The sequence below is a fragment of the Tinamus guttatus genome, unplaced genomic scaffold (genome assembly GCF_059628265.1).
Source record: "Tinamus guttatus ecotype Peru unplaced genomic scaffold, ASM5962826v1 Tinamus_guttatus_pri_ptg000858l, whole genome shotgun sequence".
NCBI classification, from domain to species: domain Eukaryota; kingdom Metazoa; phylum Chordata; class Aves; order Tinamiformes; family Tinamidae; genus Tinamus; species Tinamus guttatus.
The window spans coordinates 226,892-247,192 of NW_028289392.1; the positions used below are offsets into that span (position 1 = coordinate 226,892).

At 43.1% G+C, this 20,301-nt stretch overlaps 1 pseudogene; it reads left to right on the plus strand.

The window, feature by feature from the left end:
* The first annotated feature begins 8,922 nt into the window (after positions 1–8,922).
* Positions 8,923–9,590, plus strand: LOC148591353 (endogenous retrovirus group PABLB member 1 Env polyprotein-like; annotated as a pseudogene).
* Positions 9,591–20,301: the final 10,711 nt, after the last annotated feature.

Here is a 20,301-nt window from a genome sequence, read left to right on the forward strand (position 1 = left end):
AAGTGACTGGCAGAGACTTTTGGAAGTAAGCAGACACCGACCTTTAGAAATAGGATGGGCAAAGGCACATGCAAAAACTAGTGCACCAGCAACTAAGTGGAATGAGGAAGTCGATAGGTTAGCGCAAGTGCAAATAGTAGCTGCTGAAGGAGATGAGTGGCAAAGGCTAATCGAATGGTTGCATGTAAAAAGGGGACATTCGGGGAAAAATGACCTATATCACGACTGTGTGGCACGGGGATGGCCTGTGTCAGTAGCATTAGTTAGTGAAATCATATCAGCTTGTCCTCAATGCCAACTCCGACTGAAAATGAATCATCCTAATCAAGCTCCCCCTCAGCACATTCAAAGAAACAAGGTCTTATGGAGCACCTGGCAAATTGATTATGTAGGACCATTAAGACCTGCTCGTGGTCGAAAATATATCCTGGCAGGCGTGGAAGTAGTATCCAGACTAACCATGGCTATGGCAGTAAGTGCAGCCACTGGTGAGAATACTGTGAAAACCCTGCAGGACTGGTTTAGCAGCCTCCCAGCACCAGAGTGCATACAAAGTGATAATGGCAGTCACTTCACTGCTACTGTAGTGCAAGATTGGGCAAAACAAGAAGGAATAAAATGGGTGTTTCACACTCCCTATTATCCCCAACCTAATGGTATAGTGGAAAGAGTCAATGGCATGATTAAGAAATATGCAAAAGTGTCACAGCCTAACTGGGATCTGCGGCTATCCCAAGCAGTCTACACAGTAAATAACAGATGGGGAACTTATGGAAGCCCCAAAATACAAGCTTTCTGTCTCACAGGACCTCCTGCTCCCACCTTATCAGAGCTCTCAGAGTCACAAAAGCATACACCTATTCAAATGCAGGTGGGACAACCCGTGATGGCAAAATTGCCCTCTATTGGTGTTGTTCCTTTAATTTTGGCTAAACCTCGAGGACTATGTGCCTGGGAAGCCACTGATGCTAGTGGGAAGATACACCGCATAAGCAGTCGGTGGATCATTCCCGACTTCTGACCAAATATAATTGCTTGTTTATGCTTGCAAAATCAATAACAATCAAATTTGTGTCGGTCAAGGCAGAGACCGAGCATTCTTCCTTTTGTTTTCCAGGATGTCAAAAACCCGGAATGCTGGACAATTGTATCTGGAACCAAGGACTCTCCTATACTGATCTTGAGTATCCATCGGGATTGTTAGTTTCCTGCATAGTGTTGTTTTGATATTTGTAAATCAGATATTTGTAATAGGGTTATAGAGCTGTAGTTAGGATTAGCAAATATGATATTTACAACTTGCATTGGGAAGATATGCTTTGGCTTGATATGTTTAGTGCACTGGAATCAAGGAGATGCTCATAGTGACAACGCACAAACCTTATCCGTCCATGACTCTGCCACCCATGGTTTGAAGGATAACTTAGCCCTAACTTTAATAAAGGGGTTTGCAATTGCTCTCAGTGAATCTAGTATTACCGCTTGCTTGCCTCTACCCAAATCTGTAGAAGACCCCCTTCCTATGGGTATCCTTCCCACTGACATAGCAGGGAGCTTGCTGAGGTTGTGGAGTACACCAAGTACACTCCATATAGTGAATCCTTATTCTCCAAAGAGAGAGCGAGTTGCTGTGCAGTTTAGTCAGCCATTTAATTTTTCTACCATTGATAAGACAATTTGCACTTATTATGAAAACAATAATACTGCAACTCTTCCCTGTGACTGGGTTTTATGGGGAGCAACAGATTTACAACCTTGGGGACGAGCAACCGCCACTCTGCAATATAGTCAACCTATAAATGCATCCTGGTGTATACAGTGGAAGAGAGTACTGCACACAGTAAATAATAAATGAGGGCTAAATATTCAGCACAGATATGGTTAGATGTGTTAGCGAATGTTGGAGAAGGTATGTGCATGTTAAAAGATGTTTGGGGGGAGACGTATTGGGATTAAAGAGAAAAGAACAAGGTTTGAGTTTGAAAAAAAAAAAAAAGGCTCTGTGGAACATAAGAAAGAAGAAACCACAGCTTAGTTTTGAGACTCTTCCCAGGATCTGTCTTAGATGGAAGGATTTTTTTTTTGGATTTGGTCGTGCTACTGTGCAAACGTGATTATGGTTAAGTAAGCTAGACTATCAAGTAGAAAAATTAGCTCATGCCACTGATACTAGTATACAGTTGCTCAATCGTCAATTACAAGCCACCTCAAAAATGACTCTTCAAAACCGGATGGCACTGGACTTGTTGCTGTTACACCAAAATGGACTTTGTGGCTACCTAAACCTCTCCAGTACCGACTGCTGCATTTATATCCCTAATGTTACACAAGACCTCAATATCCAATTAGAGAAGATACGACAGGTGGCAAAAGACACCCATGAACTCTGGGAATCAAGGAACCCTACCTGGCTGGAGAAGGTGTTTAGTTGGTTTGGATTTGGTGTCACTGGTTGGATCCAAAGTTTGATAGAATATGTGGTGATGTTCATTGTGATGATAATTATCCTAAGTATAGCAATATCCTGTGTAAAAGCTACTATAATGAAAGCTATTAACATAAAGATGATTCAGTTCACCGCTTATACCCCTTAACAGGTGGATGACCCAGTTGATGTCCCAAGTATTAAGACTCTAATTTGAGACTAAATTTCAATATACAATGGTAACTGGAGTAACGGGGTGGATACAAAGTTTGTTATAATCATTACTTACTGTTGTAACTGCAATATTTTCTGTATATATATATTCTTGTAGAACTAGACTCCCTGCCTTTTCTGTAACTTCCCCCATCTAATGTACCAATGTGCAATCACTCGCTTAACTACATCATGTTTAGGGCATGTAATATTAACACCTAAAAAATTTCATGTGAAGCTTGAGTGACTATAGTCATGGGGTGGATAATGTGGAAGAAGTGTTTGTGGAAGAATTGTTTGAAAGCAGGAACTGAGAGGAAAATTAGGGCATAACAGAAGTTTTGGCATTATAGAGGCCTGCTTGGGGTGCTACACAGTTGCCACTTCCAGGATGGTTGGTATGCACGGACTCTGCTCCTCCATGGTTCCCTGGGCAACGCAATCTGCCCTCCTCGCAGCTGCAAAGGGGAATAACGGAGGATGGAGCGGAGCGAAGACACCACAGCCAAACTCTGTTGCACTCCCTGTGCTGGGCTGCTGATAAGCCGTACAGTGGCTGTCCAATGGGAGATATACGATAACAAGTCCGGTGCTGAGCCAGCAAAGGTGGCAAATGATGAACTTTGCTTGAACTTTGCCCATTATAATGTGAAAACCATACCTCCATCCCAAAAGTTACCCGCCTCCGAGGTACGACCACCCCTCACTGAGCATGCGCTCTAGATTTTCACTTGACTGTACCTTTAAATGAAAGCGAGAAACTTTTTCACCAATCAATAACAATATTAAGTATGACTCTAGTCACTCAAGCTCCACCTGAATGTAAAGAAAAGTATAAAAGGTGAACTAAGGATGAAAAGTCTGGAGGGAAGAATCCATTGTAACTCTTGGGTCAGTCGACAGGCTGATCCCCCTTCCCTCCCCTCGCGCTGGGACGCTGCCTGAAGAGACTAAGAAGCGAGAGGGAAGAATCCATCATAAATTCTGGATCAGTTGATGCGCTGATCCCCCCTTTCCTCCCCTTGGATCAGGACGCCTGAGGAGACTCAAGACTGAGAGCCCTCTCCCATCTTCTGGGGTGAGTGATGATTGCACATTTGTACATCAGAGCTAGCTAAAACCCCACGCTCTAGTAGAGAATTTCCTGTACTGACATCCGGAACCTGCTTTGTAAATGTTACATTTGAATAAATCATACTGTTTGTGAACTCGACTACTTGTTTGGGGGGAGGCGATTGGACCTACAGTTGATAGACTGTTCGTGAATCCGATACTGCCAGAGTCGAGCTTATAGTTGATCACACTATTTGGGAACTCGATTCGCTCCTAGGAAGGCGATCCGACCTACAGTCCACAGACTTTTTATGAATCCGATACTGTTTTGATATCTCCTTCCCCCCCCCCACCACCACCAGTACCACTACGGCTTTCAAACTGCAACATTTTCACAGTATAAATGGCCTTTTTATCATATGCAGATGAGAACTTTTTTTTCTCTCCATACTTTTTCCCTTCAATTTGTTGGATATGTAGCAGTGACTCTGGACATTTAGAAAAGAGAAAGAGGGGGTGTGGATTTTTGCAAGTATGTCAAAAGCCTTGGGGTTTGGGTGTGATTAGAGTTTCTATAGAGGCCGAGATGAGTTTAAATGCATAGAAGGCGAATATAATCTTGTTTAATTTCTGTCATGTTGTTTTTTTTTCAGTCACTCTGATGTCTTTTTCAAATCTCTTCTCTCAAGCTTTGTGCTACTATATCCAAGATCTGTTTTTTTTTCTTTTTTTTTTTCTTCTCCTCCCCCCCAAGTTTCTTCAGAACTTTGTTCTTCCTTTGAATACTAAGGTTATGACTATGCTTATAGGATCACACAATTAAGGTTTTAAACATGAAAATACAAAGGAGCGCTTTTTTTTTTTTTGGGGGGGGGGAGACTTTTCAGTTGGGGTTGTCCTGACAGGAATTTTGGTAATGTAGAATTGTGAATGGCCATTTTATTCCTCATGGAATATAATTTTTAAAGGTATAATCTAAATTTATTAAAAATACATTAATTTAGGAAAGAATGAGATTTTAATTGTTGAATTTATATATTATTTTCCAATTGTTATTTTTGTTTTACTTTATGGAGGAGAAAAAAAAAAGAACACAGTAGTCAATACCTTATTTTCTGTTTATCCTGAGCATATTCATTCAAGACCGAGTGCAATTGTAATGCTAGTTGATCAGTCTTATCTTACTTAGGTTATATATATTGCATCTGGTTATGTCATTGTGCGGAAAATCTCACTGTCAAGAACTGAATGTCCAAAAAGGAGACAGAGGAGTCCTAAAACTTTATTCGAATAAAGAGAGAGTGCACCGGGCATATCCCTGTGGGGTCTCTCAAATTGCTGGGGGACGCAGCCCCCCTTTTATCCTAATTTCCCAACCGAGGGACGCCCTCTCCTTTTCCCCATTGGCCAAGCTACTCAGAAGTTACAGCCTTCCCGGCCCGCCTATACCAAACTCCTGCCTCCTGCCATCTGTTCTCACCTGAGGTCACCTGACTCCTTTGTCCCACCTTGCTGAAGAATGTGGGGGGATTCTCCTGTTTCCCTCCTTTGTAAAGGCCCCCATCTCCTTGCAGATGGCTCTTTTTGTCCCACTGGCTCATGCCTCCGCTCAGTCTCCCCTCCCTTTGTCCTGCTCTTCAGACAGACTGTGGGGAGATCCCCTTATTGATGAATACATAAACTTGAGCATTCTGCTCATCATGAAAGTTGTATGTATTTTACTATCAAGAAATAGCAATGTACATTTTTGGTATATTTGCCTTTTAAAAAGTTAGTTAACTCACTAGCTTTTCAGCTTTTAATATCTATTAAAAAAAAAAGAAAAGGTGCTTTGTCATATTTATTAGACATACGGATGTTAAACACCCAGTTCATGTAATGCATTATAATGTGTGAAGTATATTCCTTGCAATATATATCACAGGAATAGTATTACATATGTGTGCCAGTATAGATATGACGTGTGTGTATTTAGTATTATACTAAAGTGCCAATACCCTGTTGATTTTTTATCAAATGAACCATTACTTAAAAGACTTATCAATTCAATAGGGAGATCAACGCTTCCTTATTCTGTAGGGATTAAATAGTTAATGTAGAGTATACTAATAAGCTAGTCAATACTTAGTCTCAAAGTGCAAGGACTCTGGATAATTGGCAAGACAGGTGGCTCTGCATGGAGGGGTTGCCTATCTGCAAGGACAGGTGGCTCTGCATGGAGAGGTTACCTATCTGCAAGGACTCCTGATATATGGCAGGTCAGGACGTTCTGCATGGAGGGGTTGCTTATCCAGAGGTCCCAGTCAGCAATAAAATATAGATAACATTGACATGAAAGCAGAACAGGAAAATGGGAGGGGGAACATTTTTGGGGTAAGAACGGTATAAAAGAGGGACGACCGAAGCGGTCGGGGTCCGTGGTGTGACCCCTGCGTGGGAAAGCCAGGACCCCAGCTAGCTGGTAATACTTATTATCTTTCTCCTATTATTAAAAAGCACAATATATCGATGGTGTTTGCCTCTTTCTCTGTTGATTCGAAAACCGGACCCAACATTTGGGGGCTTGTCCGGGATTCGAATACGAGAAAGAAGAAAAAAATAGAGAAAGATAATAAGTCAAGGGAGGCCTCAGGGGGTGAGAGTGAGCCGACAGAAATCCAGGTGGACGCACCGAAGGATAGTCCGCTGGAGTCCGAGGGAGACGTCCCTCAGACTCCCAGGAAAAGGAAGGGTGGTTGGTTGGGCAGGAAAAGGAAGGGTGGTTGGTTGGGTATACCGTTTCTCCTTGACGAAAGGAGACCGGTGTGGGAAGGGAGAATTCTGTTAATAATCGCCCTTACTGGTTTACTGACAGTTGTATTAATTTTGGTTTTAAGCAACGAGCTTGATACAATGGGACAAGGGAAATCCACCCCTTTGTCATTTATGTTAAATCATTTTGGATATGTTAAGCATCGGGCACATGATTTATCTGTAGAAGTGTATAAAAACCGATGGGAGATATTTTGTAAAAGTGAGTGGCCAAGTTTTGACGTAGGCTGGCCGAGAGAGGGAAGTTTAGATTTAGAATTGGTAAGGAAAGTAAAAGAGGTAATAATGAGACCTGGGTCGGAAGGACACCCAGATCAATTTCCATATATAATCACCTGGGAGGATTTGGTTTTACATCCACCCCCATGACTGAAACCTTTTGTGGGGGGGAATGGAAAGAACGAAAAGGTTGATATTTACTTAATGAAAAAGGAAGGGAAAAAGGCAGTATTATCAGATTCGACTTTATATCCAGAAATATTGGATGAAGAAAGCAGGCATAATCCCCCACCTCCGCCTGAGGCACGAAGGGAGGTGAGTAGTAGTGATCAAAGGAGGGAGGGAGGGGAAGACAGGGGCCCAGCGCGCACCAAAGGGGAGACGAGGGAGGTGTGTCAAGCACCTCTTAAGCTTTCCCAGTTAGAGCAATTGGAACAACAGGGCCTCAGGGACAGCGTATGTATCAATACTGGCCATTCTCTTCTAGTGACTTGTATAATTGGAAAAGTCAAAACCCCTCTTTTTCCGAGAAGCCGGGAGCGTTGATTGATTTATTAGAATTCATCTTGTTTACACATAACCCTACCTGGGATGACTGTCAGCAGCTTTTAAAAGTGTTGTTTATGACCGAAGAGCATGAGAGGATCCTGACCGAGGCACGAAAGTTGGTGCCGGGAGAGGACGGGAGACCCACCGTGCAGCAGAACCTTATCGATGAGGGATTCCCATTGGTAAGACCACCGTGGGATTTTGAACAACCTGAAGGTAGGGAGCATCTCCGAACATACCAGCAAACGTTGATGGCAGGGTTGCGGACGGCGGCGCGTAAACCTACTAACTTAGCTAAAGTAAATGCTGTCAGGCAGGAAGCCGAGGAAAACCCTGCCGCTTTCTTAGAGAGAATATTAGAGGCGTTTAGACAATTCACTCCTTTAGATCCTATGAAGGAAGAGAATCGGGCAGCTGTCATCTTGGCATTTGTAAATCAAGCTGCCCCGGATATAAGAAAGAAATTGCAAAAGATTGATAGGTTGGGGGAGCAAACTTTACAGGATCTTTTAAAGGTAGCAGAAAAGGTATATAACAACAGGGAGACTCCAGAAGAAAAACAGGAAAGAATGAGGAGGGAAGATCGGGAATACCAGGCAAAAGAAAATCGGAGAAATCAAAGGGAAATGGCTAGGAGATTTTTTGAAGCAGGAGAAAAGTCAGGGAGGCAAAGAAGGGGACCGTCACCCCCCAGAGGAATTGAGGTACAGTTAGGAAAGGATCAATGTGCAATTTGCAAAAAGAAAGGACATTGGAAAAATGAGTGTCTGGAGAAAGGAGAAAGGGGGCCACCTAGAGTACTGGTGGCAAATGAAGATAGCGACTGAAGGGGCCGGGACTCGGAACCCTTCCCCGAGTCTTGGATAGAATTAGAAATGGAAGGGAAATGTGTAAAATTTCTGGTAGATACAGGGGCTGAATATTCAGTGGTAAATGAAGCAGCGGGGAAACTATCGACAAAGAAAACTCGAGTACAAGGGGTAAATGGGAGTAAGGGGTATCGGTGGACATCAGAAAGGAAAGTAGATGTAGCTAATAGACAAATCACACACTCTTTCTTGTATATACCGGAGAGTCCGGTACCCTTAATGGGCCGGGATCTCTTAACTAAATTAGGGGTAAGGATATATTTTGAGGATGATGGAATAAAAATCAGTGACCGAGAAGGACGACTGATACAGGTCCTGACCGTTAGATTAGAGGAAGAATATAGACTGTATAAGGAGAGGAAGGAAGAAATTGGACCAGAAACTCAAAAATGGATGAGGGAACTCCCAGAAGTATGGGCAGAGAATTTGGGAGTAGGATAGATATTTATTGGTATTAGTAGACACATTTTTGGGGTGGGTGGAGGCCTTCCCCACTAAGCGAGAAACAGCCCAGGTGGTAGCGGTCCCATATATGCAAACGGGACATTCTGTGGGACAAATGGGACAGTCGACAGGTTACAACAACAATTCCCTGCGGGATTACCCTTAGGAGCATATGGGGGGGATCCATCAGGACAGGTACATAAGAGTACAGATTTACTATGGAATAATGATACTGCTAAGGCCTTGCCAGATGGAGTGTTTTTAATTTGTGGGGATAGAGCATGGCAGGGAATACCTAAGAATGCCTATGGGGGACCGTGTTATTTAGGGCAACTGGCAATGATAGCCCCATCTAGAGCTAAGTTGTTAACTATGAAGCAGGAACAAAGAAGGCAAAAGCGTTCCCTTGGTTTAACACTGGAATGTAATGATAATGTACAATTAATATCTGTAACTGCGCGGGTCACCTTAGCTATCTTTGTACCAGGAGCCGCAGCAGGAAATGCATTAAGGGAACTTTCAAAGTTAGCCTGTTGGAGTGAGAAGCAAGCAAATGTGACAACCGAGGTATTGGAACAACTCCTGCTCGATCAGAACAGCCTGCGACATGCACTACTACAGGATAGGGCGGCTATAGACTTTTTGCTCTTCGCGCATGGGCATGGATGTGAAGAGTTTGAAGGACTTTGTTGTTTTAACCATCTGATCATGGCCAATCGATTCACCAACAATTGCGCTGGCTCAAGGAACATGCTCAGAAGATAACACGGGAAGAAGGACTGATGGACGGATGGCTAGAGTCATTGTTTGGAGGGTTACGTGGGTGGATATCAGGACTGATAAAAGAAGGATTGCGCGTATTTGTAATTCTGTTATTGCTGTTACTGTGTATCTGTATAATATGGAAATGTGTAATGGGGGTTATGGAAAAAGCTACAAATCGAGTTAATTCTATGCATATAATGCTTATGCGACAAACTCAGAAGAATCGAGAAAGGGTTCTCTGATATGAACAAAAGAAAAAGGGGGGAATGTAGGGATTAAATAGTTAATGTAGAGTATACTAATAAGCTAGTCAATACTTAGTCTCAAAGTGCAAGGACTCTTGATAATTGGCAAGACAGGTGGCTCTGCATGGAGGGGTTACCTATCTGCAAGGACTCCTGATATATGGCAGGTCAGGACGTTCTGCATGAAGGGGTTGCTTATCCAGAGGTCCCAGTCAGCAATAAAATATAGATAACATTGACATGAAAGCAGAACAGGAAAACGGGAGGGGGAACATTTTTGGGGTAAGAACGGTATAAAAGAGGGACGACCGAAGCGGTCGGGGTCCGTGGTGTGACCCCTGCGTGGGAAAGCCCGGACCCCAGCTAGCTGGTAATACTTATTATATTTCTCCTATTATTAAAAAGCACAATATATCGATGGTGTTTGCCTCTTTCTCCATTGATTCGAAAACCGGACCCAACAATTCATACCATGAAATGCATATTTCAATAAAATTATCTTTTGCTTACTGTGCAGTGAGGTAGAAAATATTAACTTTAATGCATAGGTATTCACATACCAAATGTAAGCTGCGTTATCCTTAAATAGTTTAGTACTGTTCTAATAACACACATTGCTCCTTCAGGTAATAAGGAAATGGATCTAGCAGACACTTTGTCATGCAAATTTGTTTGGGATTGGAATCTTTTGAAAACACACAGCTCTTTTGAACAATATATGTCATTTTTGATAAAAAACTGAAAAAAAAGTTCAATAGTTCTGCTAGAACAAACTAAAACTGTTGGTAATTGTCTTTTTTTTTCCTGAAATTAACAAATTATAACATCAAAACCCTGGAAGTGGGGTATATAGTAGGTCATTTGGTGCTGCAGGTGTTTTATCTCCCTTCAGGATGTGCTTGTTTAGTTTCTCTCACTTTGTGCCTGTGGCACTGTGTGCTGAAACTCAGACAGGCTCTTCCCCTCCAAGGAATCTCTAGGGTGGAGGAAAACTTATACAAAATTAATAAATGCTGTTACTTTTTTATTAGATTTTTTATCATCTCCCATTCCAGACCATTTGCTTTATGTTCCATTTAGAGAAGAAGGAGGAAAAAAAAAAAAAAAAAGATTACATGGGATATGTTTATTGGAGGGGGAGAAAAAAAAGAAAGGAAAAAAAAAGCTTCTACATAAAATTAAACAGTGAAAGTATATTTAGTAAAGTGAAATATGTCATTAGGAACTACTGACAGTAGTTTAATGGGATTATTCCTTTTTAGTGGTTTCTCTTGAAGGGGGGGAAAAACATACAGCGAGGAAAACCTTTTATTTTGATTTACTTCTTTTTAACTTCCAAGTTATTAGTAATTTTTAAACATGTCAAAGCATGGGTGACTTTTGTATTTATTTTTAATTCTGGATTATAGATTCCTTTTACCTCAGCAGCAGTGAAAGAGAGAAGAAAACCCGTTTGGAGGCTCTTCAGTGCACTGATTATTTTTGGTGAGGTCCAGGTGTACCATCTTGCTTGTTCACAACCATTTGTTACACCATATTGTATTCCTAATCCTTTTAGGAGCGGGAGGGATTGGGACCGATAGCTCAACCTGTTATATTGTGTGGAGCCCCAATCTCTCCAATGCCAAAGGCAGGGAGATTGCTTTGGAGGGGAGAGTAGATAATGAAGCCTGGGTGTAAATAACTGTTGATACATGAGGGAAAACAACTTAATTTTCACTTCTTTTTCTTTCTTTCTTTTTATGTGGTAGTGATTAATTTTAATTGCTCTTCCAGCTCACTTTTGCTCACTTTTTCTAGCTTTCCTCTTCTGTAAGGTTTTCTGTACATTTATTTTTTAATGGCAATTAGGTATGAAAGTAAGTAGGCAGGTCTAACTCAGGATGGTGTGCAAGAGTCTGCACACCTGAGTCTGAAGAGTTAAAATATCCCCTTCCTCAATATATCACAAAAAAAAACTTTTTAAAAAATGCCTTTTTTTTTTTCTGTTGGAAATGAAGGCCCAAATTCTACCATTACATGTCATAGCAAATTTTCTTAGAGAGTAGATACAGAATTTCACAAGATTTCCAATCGAGAACCAAGATGCCAAACAAATTTGTAGCTTTGATGACCAGTTGCATTTAATTAATGTTTTTGAAAACATCCATCATAGGTCTGTTTTCCTAGCCCTATTGTTCCTCATTAAGAGTGTAATTTAAAAGAATTTACACCAGCCCATATAATGGTAGTTTTGTGGCATGATCTTTTTTACCTTACAGCTAGGCAAATATATGTATGTAGAGGCATGTGCATATAGAGAAAGATAACTATCAAGCTGGTTGCAACTTTTCAGCTTTATAAAAGTTAATGTAATACTTGTAGCATTCAACCGAAATCTTAGCTAATTTCTTATGTCTTTTGCGTTTGAGATCTGTATATTATTTTCTCTTTTGGAAACACTGAATTTATTTCAGAGTGATTTAATTTGATAGAGCTGATGTACATTTTTTTTTCCCTCTGGGCCTCTTCGCTGACTTTTTGAATTTTAAAGTTTTACAATACATTTGTTTTATTCTTTGCAAGTTGTCCTATAGTAATTAGTATTCTGGCTTTGTGGCTGGGGAAGGACATATCCCCAAGGATCCTTATATGCATGAAATCACAGAGGATCCTCAAGTAGTCTTTGCTTCACAGTGTGCATTTTGCACAACTTGTGATAGTGCTATTGAAAAATAAGTCCAGCAGATGGATCTTTTAAAGTATTTTGTCATTCCATTTTTAAAACAAAGCTAAAAAGTCACCCCAAATGCGGGAGGCCAGACACAACTCCTGAAGGCTTCAATATGAGTCTAACAGAAATCACTTTATTCGCGTTACAGCGCTCTATTTATCTACTACATTTCTGTTAAGTCATCTAGCCACGCGTACACTTACATGGCGATTGGTTACATACTACTGTCCACGCGTCTTCTACCGTACTAGGTTGGCTGTAGATATCGGGGCACGCGTTTACATGATTGGCCCACACACAGTCCTCTATTCTGCACTGATAAGCTTGTTTACAGGTTCTTCCTCTCCTACTTCTGTGATCTTCCAGCTGGTGACTTTCCCACGATCTTTTCGCCTTGGTCTTAGTCCGGCTCTTCGTATCCGTCTTCTATCAGGAAGCCTCTGTTACTTCGATATACTCCCACAATTCCCCCTTTTTGTTCTTGAACCAGCCAAACCTTCTTTACAGCATTCTCAATCATATTGGATACACATTTCAATAAACAAGGCACAACTAGCAGAATGCAACATAGAATCAACAACACCATTCCAGCACTTCTAAATAACGAGCGAAACCATCCCGAAATTCCCCATCCACTTAATAAATTGTCCAACCATGACAGACCCTCATCCTCTGTGACTTTATGCAAAATCTTTGTGTGATCCCAAATGTCTTGGACATCCGTGAGTATTTTTCCGGACTGATCAATATTAGATATGTATTCGTGGTGGCTCTTCCAGTGTTGGTCTCCTACTCCCACAGAATAGCTACTTGCAGAATTTATATCCCCGCTATGGTTCAATTTAAGCTTTATGGTCGTCCGATGGCCTGTTTTGTTTTGAAAGGTGCCTAGATTCGGGCCTGATAAGTTATAATATATATAAGGCACCGTGTTACTAACCAATTGAAGTATAAAGGGCTTTCCTTCCATTGCGACATTCTCCTGTGTACACTGATATGACGTATTGAGTAGGCTATACGGATTCAGGTCTGTCCAGTTGCTTAGAGGAATACCTAACACCAGTGCATCAAATTGATCTGCTGTCCCACAAAGCCAACAACTCTTAATTTGGGTATAATTAACAATCCGCCTAAGAAGCATAACATATCCATTAGCGTTAAAAGCAGCATCAGCTCCTATAATAGCGTTAAAAGTAACATTAGCTCCTAAAAGCCACAATATACAGCTAATAATAACAGTAACACTTCTTCCTCCCATGTTTTCCTTTTGCAGGCTCACACTTTCCACAGCTAGGGTACCGGTTGCTTGCCTGCTACGTCTGATGTATGCGAGTTTGCTTCCAGCCAAGGTCTCACCCACTTCGCTGGCACCCATCTGGTTCCAGTATCTGTAACGACACAAGCATACCCTTTTCCCCAGGTTATCAAGTCCAAAGGCCCTGTCCATTTTCCCATGTTCCAGTCTCTCAGCATCACCTTACACGGGCCTGATTTTACTTCTGTCAGGGCTCCCTTTAGCCCAGCCCAGCCATGTTTGACCATCGGAGGGACTAGGCTATCATGGGGTAGTCTCAAAAAAAATTAAAACATATATTGCTTTTGCCAATCTCTCTGCAGGCATAATTCCCAATTCTCCCCCTTTTTTGTTTTTGAAGCTGGCGTTTCAGCGTTTGGTTCATACGTTCCACTATGGCCTGCCCAGTAGGGGAGTGTGGAATGCCCGTAACATGCTCTATGCCCCAAAGATGGAAAAACTCTTGTGTCCCTCGTGCAACATAGCCAGACCCATTATCAGTTTTTACCCTTTGTGGGACTCCCAATGCTGCCATAGCCACCCGCATGTGGCGTTGAACAGATTTGCTGGATTCACCCGTCTGTGCCGTGGCCCAGACGGCCATAGAAAAGCAGTCGACCGACACATGGACATATTTTAGTCTGCCAAACTCTGGTATATGGGTAACGTCCGTTTGCCACAGTTCCAACGGACCGGTACCTCTGGGATTCACCCCAGTCGGGCAGCCACCCGTGAATTGCTGACAATCAGGGCAAGTTTGTATAATCCCTCATGCCGCAGCATCTGTCAGGTTAAATTGTCGTCGTAGCACCTTAGCAGACTGATGGAAAAATTGATGGGAACGCTGAGCCTGTTGAAACTTATCCGGCGTGGGGCCCGTCCATGCTGGAGCTACCAGCCGATCTGCCCATTGGTTTCCCTCAGACAGCTCACCTGGTAAATTCATGTGACTCCGAATATGTGTAATAAAATATGGTGCCTCGCGTATGTTGAGTGTGAGCCAGAGTGTTTTGAAGAGGACAGACAGAGCTGCATCGCCAACTTCTTTCAGAATTGCGCGTTCCATGCGTTGAACAATACCTACTACATACAGGGAGTCACAGACCACATTCAGGGCCTGATCCAGCCAGCGCTGAAAAGCCGTGATGACAGCACGTAATTCTAGTTGTTGAGTGGAACCACTAAAGTCCAATAGCACCACCTCCTTTCAGACGTCTCCCTCTTTCCAGGTTAATGCTGACTTCTGTCATCTCCTTCCGGCATCCGTAAACATAGTCACTCCCTTAACCGGCGGTGGGGATCTCCGAGGAGGGCGCTCCTCAAACTGTCCAAGTTTGACCGCGGCCATAAAACGATGGGGTGGCAGGTGGACTCTAACCTGCCCTGGATAGTCCAAGAGGGCAACTTGAAGTGGCACAGAGTTCTGTAAAGCCCACTGTAGGTATTCTGCAGCCAATGGCACAACAATAAAACTGGGTGCAAATCCTGCTATTTCCACTGCCCAAGATCGTCCTTTCATTATCAGCTGTGCAAAAGCTTCTAAACGAGTTGTCACCGTATGCTTGGGTTGAATAGGCAAAAAAATCCACTCGAATATATGAAGGGGATCTCTATCCTCAAACCATTGCATCAATAGCAGCAGCGGGTAGTGGTTGTGGTTTAGCAAGAGCAAACCCAGCGGTTCATCAGGGTCCCAGTGACTGGCATATGCAGTTGATACCCTTTTGGATACCCTTTGTAGTGCTAGTTTTGCTTTGGGGGAAAGCTCACGTGGGGCATCAACTCCGCCTCCTCCCCGAAGGAGTTGTATGAGGGGTTCTATATCCGCGTTGGAAATACCGCAGACCGAGCGTACCCAATTAATATTGCCCAGGAGCTTCTGCACATCGTTTAGGGTAGTGACTTCTGTTCGCAGAAAGAGCTTTTGTGGCCTAACAACTGTTCTGGCAATCTCCCAGCCCAGGTACCGCCAAGCTGGCTGCGGTTGTACTTTCTCTGGCGCTATCGGTAGACCTCCCGATCCTAGGATCTTTTCCATCTCTGTCAGCAGACTTTCTGCCTCCAGATGCTTTCTGGCTACTAATATATCTTCCATATAATGGTAGATCATTACTTCAGGGTGTATCTGACGGATGGGAGTTAATGGCCATGAGACATAGAGCTGGCACAGGGTGGGCGAATTTTTCACACCCTGGGGAAGCACTACCCAATGATATCGCTGCATAGGGGCTTGTTTGTTAACTGAGGGTATAGAGAACATGAATTTTTCATGATCCTCGAGATGCAATGGTATGGTAAGGAATCAGTCTTTTAAATCGATTATGAAGATGTCCCAGTCTTTTTGGGAAGTTCTCTATTTCCAATTCTATTTATGTTTGCACAGCTTCAATTTGGTTTCCTCCCCAAAAATTGCTTGGGATTTCCATATATTAAGGAGGCCTCCGCTGCAGTAGCAATTGAGGCTTTTACAATTTGTAAGGACCATTGTCAGTCCTTCCGTGTCAGTAGCACTGGAGCTTGGCCATCGCTTCATTCTTGTTTCCCATGCTGAAGTATTTCCCTAGTCTCTTTCCAAGGATACAAGTCAGAGTACGGCTCCCAGTCCTCCACTGGTGGGGGCGGGCGCCGCAGTCTGAGTTATTCCTGGCTTTCCCGCTTTCGAATTCTGCACTTTCTTGTTGTGCTTATTCAGCCCTCTCTGCTGATATATATTACACAATAAAGATCTACAGACCACAGACACAAACAGCACAAACACAATTTCTATCCAGTGGCATGACCTCACGTAGCTGTGCACTCCTCTAGTGAGTTCCACTGTCTCAATTGCCGAATCCCATCACCAATTAGGTTGCAAATGGGCTTGGGATTCGGCAATAATCACACAAAACAAGGTGGCTACGGCTATTCAGGTGAAAGCACATTAAAGAAGAAAATTATGAATAATTACTCTTGAGGTAATACTTGTCGGCAGGATACTGAGACTGAACATTCTCTCGAGTTGGCAGATTAGAGGGTTGCTGACAGGCTCCTAACTCGGCGGGCGTCTCCGCGGAGACAACGTAGGTCTCAGTGTTAGGAGCCTCGCTCCCCGCCTCTCTCTGCACTGTCTTTTTATGCCTGGTGCATCCTGCCACGTAGGGCCAGTACGTGCCAGCAGGCAGACCGGGGGGTGGACAGACTCCACCTTCAGTCACATAACCTTCCCTCCTGGGTGCACAGGTGCGCATACCAGTAAGTGGTCCCAGCCGTTAGTCTGAGGGTCCTGCCTTTCTCATCTTCCTCCCTCTCGGGTGTGTGACCTTCAAACTAGTTTAGAGGATGTTTGCAGTTAAGTTGGCTACAAGCCCGGTCAAGCAGCCGCCTTCAACTGCTTTTGGAGGAGGTCGGCTGTGAACCTGGCTGAGCAGCCACCTCTGTGCTCCTTATCGCTCAGCCCAGGCAGGCAAACATCTTTCTCAAGATCTGGATTCTATTTCGCACAATAGTTTTATGACTCTACAGATCATACAAATTTCCACCTCCAATACATGCCACCCTGTGAGCTGTAGAGGTCAATCTATTGTAGAGAAGGACCCGAACAGATAATGTTTTCATAGCAGTTTCAACCATACCTCGTGTCAGCATCATTATACAAAGGATACAACACATAATACAGATGAACATAGCAAATAGAAAGAATAGCCCTAATAACGGTTTCTGTCCTCACTTAAAGCATTACAATTCTCCAACGCCCACTTTAAAAGACGGATCAAATCTCTTTCTCAGTATCGGATTCACAAACAGTCTGTGGACCGTGTAAGTCGTACTGCTGTACTGATTTACATGCCTCTTTCACTAAATCAAATGATAAATTTCTCCACTGATTTGGCTGACCCTGAGGACCCGCTATTACAGGAAATGCTGACAACGCTCCTTTCCTCACTAATGACAGTCTCATCTCCCTCCAGTGACTTTGGGGATCACAATCTGCTTTTCCCTGCACCACTGTCTCCTTGGTCTCATTCGCTTTCCCTTCCCCGGTCCCCTTCTGTAAGTTTTCAAGGCGATCCAACAACTCCTGGACCCAGCCGGACTGTTCTTCAGGCTCTCCGGGGGGGTCCGGAAGCGGGGGTGCAGATGCGGGCGCGAGCGCGGGCGGGGACATGGGTGGGGGCAGGGGCGCGGGTTGGGGGGTTGGCAATGGATCTCCAAACAGCAGCGGTTTTCGGTGGCGTGGCGGTCCCGGTCCTGAAGTGCTCGCAAAGGCTGCCGTGACTCCGGTGGCCACTTTCTTCTCTGCTTTCATATCGGATAAGGTAGCTAGGACCAGCTGCCGTGTAGTAGCAAGGTCCCTGGCCTGCTTAACCCCGTCAGCGATATGATCCCAGAGCTGCCACCCTACATTCTCCCACGTCTCCACATCGAATGGTAGGTGGGGCTCAGCTTTGAACCCATTCTCTCTGCACCAGATCAAAAGCTTGCAGAGGGTCTGTTCATCATAATTAATTCCTCTCTTAGAGAGAATATCCAGGAGGAGCTTAACAATTGCACTTTCTTCCTTAGTTACTGACTGCCCCATCTTCTGCCCTGGCTGCTCACCTCCACCAGGTGCCTATTGCAACGAATCTTCAAATCTTCACGGATTGCCGAGCTGTTCCCCAACTGGGTGCTCCCGTCGGGGTGTCCCAGTTCAAATGGGCTGAAATCGCATCACGTCGGGGTCACCATCTGCGGGAGGCCAGACACGACTCCTGAAGGCTTCAATATGAGTCTAACAGAAATCACTTTATTCGCGTTACAGCGCTCTATTTATCTACTACATTTCTGTTAAGTCATCTAGCCACGCGTACACTTACATTGCGATTGGTTGCATACTACTGTCCACGCGTCTTCTACCGTACTAGGTTGGCTGTAGATATCGGGGCACGCGTTTACATGATTGGCCTGCACACAGTCCTCTATCCTGCACTGATAAGTTTGTTTACAGGTTCTTCCTCTCCTACTTCTGTGTTCTTGCAGCTGGTGACTTTCCCACGATCTTTTCGCCTTGGTCTTAGTCCGGCTCATCGTATCCATCTTCTATCAGGAAGCCTCCATTACTTCGATATGCTCCCACACCCAAATATAGTGAGTTTAATGAAAGTTCAGGTGTCAAGTTAAAATTCTAAGACTTATGGAGAAACAGATTTTGTATGAGTGTCTTACCATACTATTTTGTGTATATGACTTTATTAAGTAAAAAGTGATGTTCTTTGAGGTTCTTGACTAATTTTGTGTACAGTAAATGAGTTGCAAATATCCTTTGGAAAAATACAGTATACTTTTTCATGGAGCAAGGAAGGTTCGTATAATGTTTTTGGAGTAATTAGTGCAGCTAAACTTTGATGCATATTCTGAGCTGGTAGTGCAATAGTAGTAATGTTTTAAAAGCAAACACAAGATATTGGAATTTATTCTGACAAATTTGGAGGATGATGGGTAACAGCTGAAGTTGGAGCCTGCCTCTTAAATATTGCGGATAAACACCAATTGCACTGGGCAATGAGAAAAAGCAGTTTATTGGTTTATAATTGAGAATGTCTTCGCAAATACACTAAGACGCTGACATATTTCCACTTAGACATTTTTTTTGTCTTGATGATGCTTCAGTTTGCAATACTACTGTTCTTCTAATGAAATGTATTATGAGCAATCAGTAGCTTTCAAAACAGTTCCCATTGTAGGCATTTTTCCAGCCTGTTTCAGAAATAAATTTACACCTTTGTTGCTGGTTATAGCTATCAGAAGTAATCTGAGATCTGCTTTCGTATAAATGTATACGAGTTGTGGGATTATCTATGAATTTAGCATTTAGTATTTGAAGCTGGAGTGTCACTGTTCTTGACAGAGGATGCAATTGTGGACAGTTTATGGGGGGCCCTGTCTTTCATTTCTGGTCCATAGATATCAGCTCCTTCTCTGGAGATCTTCCAAACCCACCTGGATGCCACCCTGTGCCCCATGCTCTAGGTGTCTCTGCTGGAGCAGGGGGGTTGGACTAGATGATCTCTAGAGGTCCCTTCCAACCTCAACCATTCTGTGGTTTAGAAGTCAGTCCTGCAAGCTCCTTCAGTCCCCCATTCCTGTCAGCCAATTTTCAGATTTTTGTGTCTTGATCTGTGTTCAAATGACTGCCTGTTTTCTGTCCCACTCCTTTTTATCCTGAGGTCCCCTTGAATTTAAACCAGCTATTTTTCTTTTGCCATGACCCTCATGGATACACTGATTATGCAGGAAGATCGTATCTGTATTTTCTGTTCACATGTCTAGACCTGTACTTAGAAAGTGCAGAACTCCATTTGCATAGTAAGCATTTGCTGTATGCAGACTTTGTATACTTTAGCTGCTAAAATTTAAGAAAGAACTACTGAGAATGTGTAAATTTGCACAAAGTTTATAACTTTGCCAAGTAAAGTCTTATGGGAATGGGGGAAGTAATTCCTAGCCAAATTTCAAGTCCCTGTTTCAAAACACAGGTGCACTAAAATGATCCATGGGAAAGTTGGCAAGATTTTAACAAAATCAGCAAACCAATATGTTTGTATTTTGACTTTCTTTTGGATATAGATGAACTGTATTGTGTGAAGTTTTCGTCACAGTTCAGTCTGAGGCAAACAGCTGCTATCAAATTTAGTTGGAGTTTGGTGAAGTTCTAAGTAAGTTGAAAACAAAGCCCTACAGCT